The sequence below is a fragment of the Etheostoma cragini genome, chromosome 22 (genome assembly GCF_013103735.1).
Source record: "Etheostoma cragini isolate CJK2018 chromosome 22, CSU_Ecrag_1.0, whole genome shotgun sequence".
Lineage (NCBI taxonomy): Eukaryota > Metazoa > Chordata > Actinopteri > Perciformes > Percidae > Etheostoma > Etheostoma cragini.
The window spans coordinates 5,513,155-5,528,531 of record NC_048428.1 but is presented as its reverse complement, the minus strand read 5'-3'; the positions used below and the strand labels follow the sequence as shown (position 1 = coordinate 5,528,531).

General features: G+C 41.1%; 1 protein-coding gene and 1 long non-coding RNA gene across 2 annotated transcripts in view; one reads left to right on the top strand and one right to left on the bottom strand.

Moving 5' to 3' along the window:
• kcnh2b (potassium voltage-gated channel, subfamily H (eag-related), member 2b) overlaps positions 1–15,377 on the top strand; it is a 299,990-nt gene that overhangs the window by 226,335 nt on the left and 58,278 nt on the right. The gene's annotated exons all lie outside the window — the stretch shown is intronic.
• LOC117937748 overlaps positions 10,280–15,377 on the bottom strand; it is a 6,951-nt gene continuing 1,853 nt past the window's right edge. The window contains exons 2-3 of the long non-coding RNA XR_004655232.1: positions 13,749–13,754; positions 10,280–10,361 (exon numbers count right to left, since the gene is read on the bottom strand). This is a non-coding gene — a long non-coding RNA (uncharacterized LOC117937748). The remainder of the gene's footprint in view (positions 10,362–13,748; positions 13,755–15,377) is intronic.

The following is a 15,377-nucleotide window of genomic DNA, read 5'->3' as shown; positions in this document are numbered from 1 at the left end:
ATATACAAACATACATACATACACACATACAGACATACAGCACATACATACGTACAGACACACACACACACACACACACACACACACACACACACACACACACACATATACATACAAACCTTTACCGTCCTGGGGTGGCCTTTAGCTCACCCAGTAAGAGCGTGCGCTCCATGTTGGCTGAGTCCGACCTGTGGCTCCGTGCTGCATGTCGTCCCCCATCTCTATACCCCCTAAATGTCTCTCACCTGTCACTTTAATAAAAGAAAAGAAAGAAAAAGAAAAGCCCTACAACATCATCTTAAAACAATAAACCTTTTACCATCCCCCTGAGTGCTCAGTACAGGACATATAAGAAGTATTTTTGTTTCGTTTTGCTTACATGATGGTTGGCACACCCGCTTCTATCACACCAATGGTCGGCAAACATACAGTACTGACGCAATGATATTTTCAGTGAGTGTCCAAAATTTGGATTGATCCTTTCCTATACAGTTCACTTTTTAATTAACACTATATAGAAGCTGGTGGGAAGGTTTGGAACACAGCTCAATTCCCCGTCACATACAGCACACAAGGGATGGATACAACCGAATGAACACCTGCTCAGTCCTTCTCAGTCCTAATTTTTTTGTTGACACACTCAAATGCTTTGTCTCAGCTCCGGGATCATGTCTGAACAGTTTGTACCCTTGTTCTACTAGATTGCATAATATTGTTAGTTAGCCCACTATTTTTTCAAACCTGTGTATGCAGGGAAAAAAAAATACATTGATCCCACTATGCACAGTCACACAGCCTGTGTATGCATACACGTGCCATTATTTTCTCTCTCTCTCTCTCTCTCTCTCTCTCTCTCACACACACACACACTCGCTCTCTTGCTCTCTCTCTCAATTAAATTTATTTCATATTGCCTTATTTGCATGAATGTCAGAAATAACAATATTGCCAAAGCATCAAGGATAATAATGTGAGAAGAAATACGTACTTACAATTCAGCAAGGGAACTAAAATATATAATTGCTCGCTGTCTCTCTTTCTCTTTCTCTTTCTCTCTCTCTCTCTCTCTCTCTCTCTCAGCCCCCTGTGTCTGTATCTCTGTCTTTCTCTCTCTTCCTTCCTCTCTGATTATCTTCAACGGAGCATCTCATCACTTTTGGGCAGTATATTTTTTTTCTCTTAACAAAACACTTCCCAGAATACCCATCTTCTCTCTCTCTTTCTCTCTCTCTCTCTCTCTCTCTCCTTCTTTAGTTCTCCCTCCCCTTGTTTCTACCATTATGTTTTCGGAGTAGTAGTAGTAGTAGTAGTAATACCAATAAGCAGCTGAACTGCACCACGGCTCCTTCTACAGCTAGTGGAAACCAACTCTCCTGTTTACGTCTTCTGTCTCTCTTCTCCCCTCCTCCTCGTCTCCTCTGTTGCATGTTGATTTGTTCAGTGATTCAGAGGAGTTAACATCCAGGCAGCTGTTAGCCAGAGCGCTGTTGGGTGTGTGTGTGTGTGTGGGGGGGGGAACGGTCCAAGAAACTCATTAAGATGTTAGAAAAAAAACTGAAGTGACGCCAGCGGTGATTTAATGGGGAACCGTGGGCCAGCTGAGGACTGATCCATGACTGAGCCGTGCAGAAGGAAAGCAGAACAGAGACAGAAGAAGGCAGCCTGAGTCTCACTGGCATCTGTGTGGAAGCTCTTGAATAGCTGGATGTTTAACACGCTACGGAAACGCTGCAACTCCCTCCATTTGTAAGTGGACAAAGAACAAGGACGAGCTTTACCCGTGGAGCAGGGGAATAGCGTGATCACCCTTCTTTCATGTGACATCTGACAGCTTCTCCAGGCATGAGACTTAGTCTATGGCACACTGGGCTGCGTCTGCACCGTGACCTCCTCCTCTTCCTCCTTCTCCTTGTAACACCACGTAGTGAAGTCTTGGCGTGGGTTTACGCGGCGGTAGGTCACGGACAACCAGGGGGCCACCCTGACCCTGACCCCGCCGCGGTGAGCTGCTGCTGAGGACCATGGTCCTGACGTTGCTGCTCAAGCTCCTCAACGTCTTCCTGCACCAGTCGACCGTCACTGCTGCCGCCGACCACTGCTGCCGCCCCCCGCCCTGCTGCCCGGCTGCTCTAATGCCGCGCCCGCCCGGCCTGCCGCTCTCTTGCCGCCGCGGGTGGGAGGCGAGAGAGCACCCACAATCTCTGCCCACCGAAGAGAGGGAGGTGAGAAAGAAATGGACCAAAAAAATTAAACTAATCACATTTTAGAGCACAACTTCCTTATGATCCCAAAAAAAGATGATTTTGCATGTTAAGTTTTGCAAGAAAACTCTTAATTTTTCTTGTGTTCTGTATGAAAAAATATTTTCAAATGACAAAAGTATTAGGTGTTTTCACTCTTGGTTTGTCCAACTTTTCACTGTTTTTGAACTTTAATAATTGCAACATCTTTGCAAAAGTCAATGATTTCAACATTATGTTATTCAATATAATATTATATAGTTGAGCTGCCCTCCTGGGGGAGAAAGTGCGTGTTAGATGCACAAGGCTTGACGGCTAAGACTTTGAAAAGGCACAAGGAAGTAGCATTTGAGATTTGTCTTTACTGACTCCTTAGTTAAAAACAATAGACATGTTGATTTCTTTTGAAATACGTTCATTCTTTAAATTATTTGTGAGAATGTTTTTTGTATACTTAAAGAATCTCCCCTTTAGTCCTGGATGCAACACAGCCAAGATTGCTGTGTGTGAAGTTGAGTCCCACACATCTTAAAGCCATTTCAGAACAATGTATGTCTGTGTGGAGTAGTTGGAGATGTTTAGGTCACTCAGAATGATGTATGTCATAGTTAAAAGCATATTTTCTTGTATCTCACCAGAAAACGAGGCTTGGCTCTGTTGCGGTGACCTTTTAAGTTTTACACTTCATTCTCTAGAGGGGTGTTAATTGAAATGAGCTCAGACAAAGAGCGGAGGAAGCACATCTGTCTAGTTGTGAGTTGTGGCAGAGATGGGCAGTAAGGAACACAAACGAGTAAGGCTTTAAAACGTTTTGCAAGGTCAGAAATTAACAAAGTTATTGAAGTACTACAGGGGTGTAACATGTTAATATCAGTCCCTTTATGCTGTTGTTGGTTTCTTCTCTGGCCTGCAGTATTTCGAGGCTTAAAGGTCCCCCAGTGGCTAGAAATGGCGATAGGTGTAAACTGGAAACTGGGTATCCTGCTCTGCCTTTGAGAAAATGAAAGGTCAGAGGGGCCAATCTGGAATCTTGCTCCTTATGAGGTCATAAGGGGAAAGCTTACCTCCTCTTTTTCTTCTTTGTCCGCCCAGAGAATTTGGCCTACCCATGAGAAAGAGACATTACGGCTGACAAACGAGCAAAGTGGCAGTTTGTCAAGGCCACAGCCCCCACCTTGCCCCCCCCCTTCCTCCTCAAAAGCTGCAGACTCCGAAATGGCCCATCCTAAGGAAAGCTCATTGTGGGACTGGCTCTAGTGGCTGGAATTCTGCACCAAGGCAGAATTTTGGGAAAAAGACTCATACATACAGTATTATGGGACCACTAAGGTCTATATAAAAGACATTCAGATACAGTATTAAGGGACCACTGAGGTTTATATAAAAGAGACTTCAGATACAGAATTAGAGGACCACTAAGGTCTATATAAAAGAGACTTCAGATACAGTATTAGGGGACCACTAAGGTCTATATAAAAGAGACTTCAGAAACAGTGTTATGGGACCACTAAGGTCTATATAAAAGAGACTTCAGATACAGTATTGGGGACCACTAAGGTCTATATAAAAGCATCCAAAGAGCACCATGTCATGGGACCTTTGAACTCAATCACTTTCTATCATGTCAGCTTTACTGGCGGGACATTGAGGGTAAAAGTAGTTTGAAAATGAGCTACATTTCTTGCCTACTCCATGAATAATTGTCGTTTGTTAAACTAGAAAGCTAAAACATTTAATTTGTTTTCAAATAATAAAAAAGAATCAAGCTTGCAGCATATTATGTAACTTCCTTTGACATTATCTCTATGTTAGAAGGGATAACAGCAAATAAAATACAAAGAATAACTGAATCTTATGACCAGAAATGGGGTTTTGGTCAAACATAGAAAAGATACATAGAAATATACAAGACATTGACGTTGGGTCCTACTGTCTCTGCCTCTCACACACATCCAGTTGTCAGGGATCAGCGGTCAAACAGGGAGCACATTTCCCCCTACTGTGCAGAGTATGTAGTCGTGATACAGACAAGCTGTCAGATATGCAATTTGGGCTCAGTCTCCACCCTCTCTTTCTCCCTTTTCACTCTCTCTCATTCTCTCTTCCTCCTACACAGCTTTCAGAAAGGCCCTGTTTGACACCTGAAAGCACCCGTAGTCCGCCAGCGTTAAAAGTTATGCAAGAGTTTGGCAAACCCAGAAATAGCACACAGCCGTGAATGCCATGGATTTTTGGGATTTTAGCAATTGAAGTGAAAATCCACCCTCACATATCTACAATTTCTTGACTACACATGAGCGTCCTCTGTGTAATACCAGCAGTGAAGTTGTGGGGAAAATAATATATACTGTAGGGCTGAAGTGTTTTTTTTTAGTGGGCTCTCCAATGGCTCACATCAGCTCACAGAGGGCTATTTGATATGATTTTCTTGCTGACATTTTCTGAACAATAGTGTATATATATATATATATATATATATATACAGTATATATATATACATATAACTTAAAGCCCATCAACGTACTTTGTAATGATAGTTTTTGTTATAAGAAGGCTGACCAATATTTGGCAGATTTTTGTTCCTTTTTAGAAGCAAAAAAATGCTTTTTTTAAAAAATCGGAATCGGTGTGTTTTAGATTCCTGTGAGATGTTCTGTCTTTAGGTAGAGAGTAGGATGAGTGGGTACAGTCTGTAGCTTTTGGAGACATTCATTCCTTGCTACATAACAGAACAAGTCAAATTTTTAAGATAAATCAAGTGTTGCCTTTCAAGTTGCTGGACTATGGCACAATATATGTAACTACGGATTTACCCTGTTTGGATGAGCAGCTGTTTGTATATGGTGTGTGATGGGTGCACATGTGGAGGCTTTTTTCTAAGTCAGTTTTTCTGTGGATATGTACTCTTTTGTACTCTGTGTGTGTGTGTGTGTGTGTGTGTGTGTGTGTTTGTAACAAAGAGAGCGAGCGTGTGCATCACAAGGAGCTTAGCCCTCACCAAAGTGGAGGTGTTGATAAGGAAAACATGAAAAACACGCTGATGTTGTCTGTGCATGTTTTCCTGGCTCGGCTCAGTTTGGCTGGGATTAGAAAACCTTCTGAGAGGATTTAATATGCACCCAACCTCTGTCACCCAACTGTGAGAGAGCTGTATTTTCTGGTGAGAGGATATGGAAAGGGGATGGCTGGGGAGCGGAGCGAGCATGTGAGGGAAGAAGGGATGCAGAGAGTGAAGGGGATTGTGGATGCTGCTGGGGAAATCAAATATAGGAATGTCCCACAGGGATTCAAGCACCGCTTGAATGTTACAAAAATTGACCTCTGAAGTCATGGAATGTGATGTTTAAATGTGTTAATTAACTGGCCTAGCTGGGCTTCCACTGCTATAGCCAGCATGGCAAACAGGGGTTTGTGATTTAAAAAATAAAAAAGGAGTAATGGAAAGACAGAGGAAGAAGGGTGGGTGGGTTGGCAGACATGTAGTCTCGCATTACTTGACCTTCCTTCCAAGGTCTGGCTAGTCCAAACAGCATTCTGTGATGGAAGAACAGCAAGCTCAGGTTTATTGGCATTTCTTTAAACCAATCACAATCATCATGGGCTTCACAAAGCACCGGACAGAGCCACGGTGCCGCTGCAAAATAGCCTCGGGAAGGAACTCGTGTTCATTCAAAGGTTGTTTTAGTCGTGCAACAGAAAACTCAGATTGGACAGATAGTCTAGCTAGCTGTCTGGAGTTACCCTGCAGAGATCTGAGGAGCAGGTAACCAAAGTCCACCGGAGGTTAGAATACCAACGCAAAGAAAGTGAAAGGTAATGGACATCCGGGCAAAATATCCGGTGGCAACAGAGCAATTCCGGAAGTGGAACGTCGTGGATTTAGAGTAGCAGACTTGTAATAAGTGAGAAACAGATGGAAGAGAACTATTCAGTTTGCTTTCTAAGCATTACACTACTGATCCCTGTATTATTGTGTCTTGAATTCACCCCCCCTAAAAAAAAAAACAGTTCCCAAATTGTTTTTAGCATTGAGAATTTCTGCTGTGTCCTTTTACATATTTCAGTGAAAATGATTGTTTGGGTTTTCTTTGAATGTACAGGGGTTTGAATTCCTGTGTGATTGTTGTAAAATGCGGTTGTATGATGCACAGTGGCTTGAGAAAGTTTACATACTGGATCTCTGAAGTAACAGGCCTTTAAAAATGAAAATGTGTCTGCCTCTACGGGATTTTAAGGAAGAACATCTTAAAGGAAGAACATTTATTTATTTATTTACAATACATTATTCATTCACAAAGAAAATTGGTGTTCTTAAAAGGTTGGATTATCCTATTTGTTTTGATTAAGGCATTAAGATCAATTTCCAAAAGATGTTTTTTTATTCCTCTTTTTAATCAACTTTAGCATGGGTGTGTAAACGTTCTCAAGCCACTGTATATACTTATATATACACTCATGTTTTTGTACGCTTATCCTCACTTGTGTCTGTTGTAGATATAATAAATCTTCATTAAAGTAGGACTGGGGCTGAGTATGTGTCATATGCCATTTGACATAAGACATTTACACATACAGAGAAGTTGACACAAAATGTGTGTAATAACTAGCATAAGATTCTGCACTGCTTCTGCAGCGGATGCCAGACATCAGTAGCACCTACACTGTGAACAGTCAGTACATTTCTCAACAACAACAATTGACAACAATCAATCTTTGCCACATTTAAACTCACCGCATGATTTCATGCACTTGTCAAACTAAGTGGTGCCACACAAGATCTGAAGGTTTCAACCCTGCCATATCTGAACCACATGAGGTTGGCTTTAATAAACTTTGTAACTGAGCTTTTTTTATGAATGTAGGCTGGGTCTTGGTAGAACATTTCCAGTGCCAATTAGTTTGTTTTCTACCCTTTTAACTAACAAAGACACTGTTCTATCTGTGTACATCCATGCATTCACACTATGTACGCTAGAAGAATGTGTGAATCAGTGTGTGTGTGTACGCCAAGTGTTTCTTGGACGTCAGTGACTTGGATAATAATTTGTGAATTAAAATGGTGCTTAGTGAAGCAGTGGGCTGTGAGACAAAGAGACGAGCTCTGTACTCATGTACCAACCCAGAGGAACCACAGGACGTGTGTGTGTGTGTGTGTGTGTGTGTGTGTGTGTGTGTGTGTGTGTGCGTGTGTGCGTGCATGTGTGGGTGTGTGTGTGAGAGAGAGAGAATTTGAACACCCCTACAAAATGGCTAACACACTATATAGTGCACTATTTCTGTGTTAGGGAACAATTTCGAACACAGCTGCTGTCATACACACAAAAAGAAAATAAGACATAGACATTTTGTTCATATCTTCTATTATGGTTGATCTTCTTTAATATAAATATCTTTATACTCTACCATTGTCATTTCAGAAATTGTTTCTCAGTTTTTCATGTCACCTTATGATTTTACTGTTAAAGGGATATTTCACCGATTAGCGTTAAGCTGTGTATCAGTAGAAACCCGGTAGTATTTTTGAATGGCCGTGCTTGCCTTCCTCATGTCGCCCTGAGACTAGATTTCTCTGTATTGTTGGAATGGAAAAAAGCCACTGATGATGCTAAAATTGTCATTTAGCGTCATTGAAAGGCCTTTTTGCACAGCGGCTATGAACAATGGCCATCTAGTTCCACATGTTTCAACCCGTCCATAAGGGGTGAAACTGTCACTAGTCGGTGCAAGTCAAGTGTAAACAACAGTGTACCAGACTATCTAGCTACCAGGCGTGCTAGCCTTCCCAGCAGATGCTGCTCCGTCGCTGGGTGCAGAAATGGGGGGGGCTTGTATCCAACTAACTACTCTTGGCTGGTAAGTTTGTGACCGTTAAATGCCGACCATTCTACATTCAACGCAAATTCACGGCTGTGTTTAAACTCTGTTAAAACCAAGCGCTTATGCTACCATTGCATTAGCTGAACTTTACAGAGCCAATGTGTGTGCACTCTTTCGAATGTTGTTTTTATATAATGTCATTTTTATATATTTTAAATGTGTAACACCAATTGAGCCTCGGTGAAACGTTTCATGTATATGGTTGAAATGACATTAAAACCCATTAGAGTTGACTAGACTGTCTATTATGTCTCTTTTCGGTTGGCGTAGCTTGGTAACGTAGGGAAGCGAAGCAAGTGCATTCTGGGGGGTGTTGTCTTTCATCCACATGAGCCAATAATACTTTTTTGGGCTTTTCTCGGTCTTGAAGGGACCAATTTCTAAAAGAAAATCACATTTCTACTACATAAATGACCCAATTTAATACTTCTTCATCTTTCCAGCGGTGAAATATCCCTTTAACAAAATGGAAAAATCCTTTGAAATGGCACCGACAACACAGCGGCATTAAACACACTAAAAAGTCAAATGTGCAAACAATAAGAAATACCAGAATTTGACTGTCAGAGAAGAACTGTACACAATATTTACTGGCTCACAAACCAAATAGTATCCCCAAACATCAGCTGACTAATACTGTAGGCATGCAGAGAGCCAGTGACAGATCCAGAGTTAGAGGGAAAACAGTCTTGCCCACTGCGAGACTGGGCTGTTTAGGCAACCAGGCTGTACAGTTCCTCCTCCAACGGCACAGACAGCAGAGCAGAAAGCACAGACACTACGTATACAATCTATACATATAAAGATATAACAACATATATGTGTGTGTGTGTGTGTGTGTGTGTGTGTGTGTGCCATTATGCCTCTGTATTAGGTTTGGGCTCCAAACAATATCCAAAGTGATCCCTGTGTTTGCACGCACACACATGTACACACTCATAACATAACAATGTGTACAAACAATCTCAAGCGCTAAGTTACACGTGTCATCACGTGTGCAACTGTCAACTGTTCACTAATATGCACAGATGATCTTGTGAACTCTGGCTTATTCAGTACACACACTCCGTGATTCAGTGTGACAGTTGCACACATGCAAAACAGTTGTTAGCCCAAACTGGATTGTACATGATTATTGCTCAGTCAAACGGCTCCTGTTTACACAGTGAGACCATCCATCCATGGAAAGCACTGGACTGATCCCTTGTATCCGTCCCATCTATCTTCTGCTTCCTGGCCTCTCTTTAGGTTGACACTGTGTGGTGTCTCATGGCTGCATTTAAATTTCAAGCCCCCTCTATGTTGGAGAGAAGGGAGAGATGGGCAGAGAAGGGTAAAAAGAGAGACAGAGATGGCTCTAGCTGAGACCATGGAAGAGACATGGGGACAAAGACAAAGAGGGATGGAGAGAAGAAAAGATATCCAGAGTGTGAGGGTGCTGATGAATATTGGAGGAGAAGGCTGCAAAAAGGAGGAGAAGGGGGAGGGAGAGGAGCTGGGGAAATATGCTGCTCTGTTAGGTCTTAATGGGAACTGTCAGAGCTGGAGAGAATAGGTCAGCCAGGAGGCCAATCATTGCTGCAGGCAGATAGCAAACTGATACACCGACACACACACATACACCGACACACACACAAACACACACACACACACACTCTCATAATAATAAGCATTGATACCAAGAAAAAAACGAATGCTTCTACACATACTCGTACAGCATATACACTGAAGTACTTAAAACCATGACACTAGACTAACTGTTGGAGGGACCTACTTGACCGTTGCCAAACCTCTAGCTATTGTCCAATCATAGCCTAGCAACTGTCCCGAGGCAGGACAGGTTTATCGGCTTTTGAAAAGAATGGCGGTGTATGTTTTTAGCCTTTATGAAACCAAAACCCAAGTTTTCAAAAGTGTAAGGAGTTGAATAAACTCTGTTTTTAATGGTTGTGAAGTAAGCTGCAAATGTTAGCATATTTTGCTAACAAAGTCTCTATACCCACATTGTAAAGCTAGCTTAGTATTACTTCCAAAGGCCGTGGCATATCATTACCTAAATCCATTATTTTGTTGGGTGAGAGGTGAGAATACCTATTTAGAATTGAAGCATCCATCCTGTGGAAGCCTAGACGCAATATCAGTGTTTTTTATTTTAGTAACTTTCACAAATCTTTTGATACATTTTTCAACTCTGACTACGTGAGCCCGTCTCTGTGTAACGTAAAGTTTTTCCTGCGTGTCTCTCTGAAACGTTAGACAGCCAATCACAAACATTATTTGAGCTTGGTAGAAGCATGCTGTGTGCTTATTGGCTCACTGACACTGGTAAGATTTACTCCTTCGGGTATTGAAATTGGGTCTTGAGTGACGAGGCATTTGTCAATACTCTGTCCTTTAGAGGCAATTAAGTTGGTGCCTAAAAAGTGTTAAATTTGGTACCCCGCCCAACGCCATATATAATGATGGGAAAAATTCGGACCAATTCTGCTCTGGCCCAATGGCCAGTGTCTATCTTACTCCAACTTCACCTCGTACCTTTAAGTTTTAAGTATTTGGGGACTGGTAGACCAGGAAATCAATACTCAGGATTCATCCAGTTACGTTGTAGCAAAACTTTAGTAAAAGATTTAGCAAAATAGAATACAAAGTAGATTTTGATGCAAGATGCATGATCTTCTCAGGAGACAGAACATTTGAGCTATGTCATACTGATTAGTGGCAATAGACACCATGGTGGGAGGATGGAGGGACCTGGATGGACTGTGTTAAGGGAGAGACAGTCTTGAAGGAGTTCCGAACCATGTGGTATGCACATATAGTATGCCAGGTCAGACCAGATCCAGGTCAGAGCCCGGAACTCTTTTATCCTCCTCCAGGTTTCCTACTCCCGCCATGGTGTCTATCGCCACCAGAGATGGCAAAAGTACTCACTTTCTGTACTTAAGTAGAAGTACAGATACTTGTGTTAAAAAATACTCCGGTAAAAGTGGAAGAACTGATTAAACTTCTTTACTCAAGTAAAAGTAACAAAGTACAGGCTTGGAAATTTACTTCAAGTATAAAAGTAAAAGTAGCCTTTCGAAAGCTACCTGGAGCACACAAATGTTACTAGAGAGCCGCTGAGGAACTTCAGTGGACATGGAGGACACGTCTTTATGTGGCAATGGCTACATTTTAAATGGATGTCTGCCAATAGGCCTAAATATATGATTATTATGACAGAGACTGGGACTCCAGGTTAATAAGATTCAGACTTATTAGCAAGATATGAATTCAGTTGTGAGAAGTCACAGATCCAGTTTTTATTTTTAATCTTTCCCCCTAACATAAAAATTAATCTACATTTATGTGTGTGCTCAAATATGGCTCTGGAAATAAAATAAAGGATTAAAATATGAATGACTAAACAGACATTAATGAAGAAGTTCCCCAGCACATTGGCCAGGAGTCCTTCTTGATGCCTTCTGTCTCAAACATCTCTCTCAGATAAGGCTGAGCATGATGGGAATGTCTTGCTGTTTTCGGCCCTCCATACTACTATGTGCTAACGTTAACACCATCCATACTACTATGTGCTAACGTTAGCGCCATCAAGCCTCAATGATTTGCTGTGAATTAATGCAGAATACTGAATCTGTTGAGTTGTCTTTGTCGTGCGTCAAATGCAACGTACAGTAGATGTATTTCCATCCATTTAGATTGAATATGGTATTGATGACGTAAACCATTATAAGGATAACTCCAGTGAAATGACGTGAAAGTTGAGAATTAGATTAGGACTGGATTAAAGATGATTCTGGTCCAACTTCACCCCAGGTGTGTCTGTTAAAACAGACGGAGACAACTTCTGTCTAGCTAAGTTTCCATCCACTTGTCAATTGAATTACAGTATCTGAAGTTTGGTCCAAAAAAAACAAAAAAAACACATGCGAATAAAGCTGGTGAAAGTGTTGATGCTTCATTAAGACCAACGTGCAACCTAGCTAACAGGTGAAGAACACCCCAAACCCACTAGCTAACTTACTTTAAATGTGAAGAACTACAGACCAATAACAGGCTTAAGTGAACTGACAACATGAGTTATACGACTTACAGTTCTCAAAGAAGCACACACACAATCTCAGCTGGTTATCCTCCGGACAGCTTGCCTCCTTTTCATTTCTCTCACTTTTTTCTCCGTGTGGCGCGCGCACCCGCTCGCTGTGTGAGGCGCGTGTCCGCGCTATTGTCCGACATGACAACCTCTTGTAAAAACAAAAGTAACGAGCCAATTTTGTAAAATGTAAGGAGTAGAAAGTACCGATATTTGTGTTAAAATGTAAGGAGTAGAAGTAAAAACTCGCCACAAAAATAAATAGTAATGTAAAGTAAAAATATCAGAAAAATCTACTTGAGTACAGTAACGAAGTATTTGTACTTCGTTACTTCCCATCTTTGATCGCCACTAATCAGTTGGACATAGCTCACATGTTCTGTCTCCTGTGAAGATAGCGAGATGCGCGCAAGCCTCTGAATTGCTCCCCCCCACTCTTCTGGCCTAAAAATGTGTTACTCTAAGATATTTTTTTAGATGCATTCTGTTCCAGGTGTTTATCAGGAGCACTTTGCTACAGTAATTCTGAAAATGTCTTATCTTACATATGCCAGACAAGAGGAGGGAGCAAGGCCATCCCAGGCTACAGGACATTTTATTCTCATACAATATATTTCTTCCACATAACCTGCTGTATATCCAGATTATGTCCATCTGGCTTTAAGTGTGCATTCAATGTCATGTCAGCATACATCGAGATAAACTTTTAGGGTGGTGAGTGTGTGTCATGTTTGTATGCAGTTATTATTACGATTGGGTCAGGAGCTTTGTACCATTTACACCTTTACGAAAGAGACATGATTTAATGTTGCATTATTTTATGGTTATCAAGCAGATGAGCTAGTGCTCCCAAAATAAGAACCGTGCGCTCTTCAGTCCTGGTGATTCACAGGCACCAGCACGGAAGAGTCTTGCAAAAGAAATTGAACCCTCTGATATTTTTATGTGCTTCTTTCACTGTTGTTTGAACGTGGTGCTTGCCAGGACAGACCGTTCTAATACTAAATATGGGCATATGTGAGCTGTGTTGTTTGACTATGTATGAAATATTGACCAGTGGCTCATCGTCAAATATTGACTGTTTGCTGAAGCTTTAGAAGCATCACAGCTGGGGAAAATCAAAGAAATGTATAGCAAAGACGGCAGGTGTTGAGGGAAATCTCAGCTTTTCTAGGCCTAAGGTATTTTGTGTAAGGCAACTTTATTTCTGTAGCCCATTTTAGCAACACTGCAATTCAAAGTGCTTACATAAAACAGCAATGTTAAACAATTACAACATATTTAGGAGACTATAAAAACAAGCTCAAATGGAATGAGAAAGATATACAGTACAAGAATTGTAGTTTAAGTGCAGTTTATAAAATGATTAGTGAGGCCTCCGGCTGTTTTACATATATTTGTCCTTGATTACTTTTCTCGGCAGATTAACTTGGATTACAACAAATATTACAAGTGATTGTGTTACTCCAGTTGGAATGATGTAAGTAGTATTTGTTTTAGGATTAGCAACAGAGCATGAGAATCCACATCTGCTGAACGCGCCGCTATAACAGTCCACAATTACTTGATTTAATAAAAGGCAGCGTCAAACAGAGAAGTGTTCAGCTTAGCTTAAAAAGAACTGATTAGCCGACCTACAGTTTTTTTCAGATATGTGGTGCATAAAAAACTGAATGCTTCTCCATGTAGACCAATCCCAGATAATCTGAAAGGATCTAGGTGCTTCCTAATTTAGCAGAAAATATGAAATGTATATGGCCTTAAACCATCCAGTGTTTTATGAACCATTAGAAGTATTTTGAAATCAATCATTTCAGAGACAGGGAGCTAGTGTATAGACCTCGAAACTGGAGTCATGTGATCCACCTTCTTGGTCTTAGTGAGGACTTGAGCAGCAACGCTCTGAATCAACTGCAGCTGTCTGATTGATTTTTTTTAGAGTGACCTGTAAAGACCCTGTTACAGTAGTCAAGTCTACTGAAGATTAAAGTATGGACTTGGTATGGAAAGTTTTATCCAATCAAATTGTTGATTGGTTCAATGCACTCAGTTTAATATTGTATCATATTACCTGGTGGTATGGCTATGTGTGTCTTACACATAAATATGGTAACTTGTTCTGTTGTTTTCCATAATCTGAGCCAGTGGAAGCATGTAGATGTTAAACAGAAGAGGTCCCACAATGGAACCTTGGGGAACGCCGCATGTCATATTTGTCCGCTCAGATGTGTAATTACCAACCCAAAGTAGTCCCTGTTCTGGATTCAAACCAGTTTAGTACTGTGCCAGAAAGTCCAACCCAGTTCCAATCGTTTTAGTAAAGCGTTAGACCGTGTCAAATGCAGAGCTGAAATCAAGTATTGCTAAGACTTCCACTGTCTGTGCTTGAGACTGCTTAAGAGCAGTCTCAGTGCTGTGTATGGCTGTTGGAACAATTACCGAAAGTCAAATACAATTAGAATGGTAAAAAACATGTATACTATTTGAATGCTCAAATTACTGTCTAAATGAGAATTTTTTTAATAAATATGTTGGCTAGTGTTAGCTAATCTCCTTTTTCTTGCCTTGGCCCACCCACATGTGTCACTCATGTCACGTCTTATAAACAATAAGTTAGTTGTGAGGTCAAAATTACCATTATGTACTGTCAAATGTCCTGAAATGCCCCCCTAAAGATGTCTCCTGGCATTGGAGTGAGTCATTAAACAAAATGGCACTCCACGTCTTTTCTTATTTACTCTAATCTCACTCATTAGCCTAAAGTCGGGAGGGGCTGACTCGATAAGAACAGCTGCAAATTTCAGTTAAAAAAAAACTCAAGATAGTGCTTGATAGCAACATCATTGATTAAAAAAAAACCGCCAAAGACTTGATGTTTAATAAAGCTAGTGTCAGCATATTAAAAGCATTATCTGACTGTTTTTTTATGGACAGGTTGTGTCTGATGAGCACTGGATGTCGAGTGCTTTTTGTTTCCTAGCGGACTCACCATTCTTTTTCTATTATCTATCACAACAGCAATCAAGGAAGTTATTGGTACATAGGGGCTTGTCCTGGAATAAGTCAGGAGGGCCACAAGCCGTGCAGGCTGGAACGAGACCATATCAATTAGAGCACACTGCATTTTATATATAAGAAACCTTATCGGGGGGGGGGAGACAAAGAAT